We start from the raw sequence: 1,130 nt of genomic DNA, 5'->3' as shown, positions 1-1,130 counted from the left end.
TTTTTTTTGTCTTTTTGAGACAGGGTCTCCCCATGCAGTTCAGGCGGCCCTTGAGCTCACTTTGTAGCCCAGGCTGGTCTCGAACTCGAAACGATCCCCCTGCCTCAGCCTCCTGAGTGCTGGGATTACAGGCGTGAGCCACCATGCCCAGCATGGGACACATTTATACTGTTAAAAAGTACTCATTGCTTACCTGAAAATCAGATTGAACCAAACATCCTGTTTTTATTTGCGAACTCTGAGAACCCTGGGGCTGGGTGGGAGGTAACGCAGCATCTTTTTTTTTTGAGACAGGGTCTTGCTATGTAGTGCCTTAGCCTCCTGAGAGCTTGGATTACAGGCATGTGCCAACAAGTCTGGCAGCTTATGTTTTTCTTTCTTTTTTCCTTTTTGAGACAGGGTCTCGCTATGAAGTTCAGGCTGGACTTGAGCTCACTTTGTAGCCCAGGCTGGCCTTGAACTCACAGTGATCCTCCTGCCTCAGCCTCTCCAGTGCTGGGTGAGAATAGCATTTCCCTTATATTTTTAAACCATTGTAACTCCTTAGAGATGTGAAGTATTTGTAGATGAGATAATATACAAAAATGAACTCAAAATAACTGAGAAAATTAAATGAAAGAGTGAAAACTGTAGAACTCTCAGAAGACACAGAACAAAAGTTTCATGGCATTCCAAAAGCGTAGTCACGAAAAGAAAAAAGAGACAAATTGGACTTCATGAAAATTAAACAATTTGTTTCAAGACAAAGTATGCACTAGAGGTGCAGCTCAGTGATGACATACCTGACTAGCATGGGTGAGACCATGAGTTCAGTCTCCAGCACTGGGGGGAAAATGACATTATCAACAGAGTAAAAAGGTAACCACAGAATAGGTAAAAATACTTTCAAATCATACATCTAATATGGGGCTGATACTCAGAATATAGGGAATTCCTTAAATGCAACAACAAATAACCTTTCTCAAAAATAGAAAAGGATTTAGCCAGGCATGGTGGCACACGCCTGTAATCCCAGCACTTGGGAGGCTGAGGCAGGAGGATCATTGTGAGTTTGAGACCAGCCTGGGCTGCAAAGTGAACTCAAAGCCAGCCTGAACTGCATAGTGAGACCTTGTCTCAAAAAGACAAAA

This window comes from Chinchilla lanigera, unplaced genomic scaffold, assembly GCF_000276665.1.
Source record: "Chinchilla lanigera isolate Chin_1 unplaced genomic scaffold, ChiLan1.0 scaffold00050, whole genome shotgun sequence".
Taxonomy (NCBI): Eukaryota; Metazoa; Chordata; class Mammalia; order Rodentia; family Chinchillidae; genus Chinchilla; species Chinchilla lanigera.
This window is presented reverse-complemented; position numbering follows the sequence as displayed.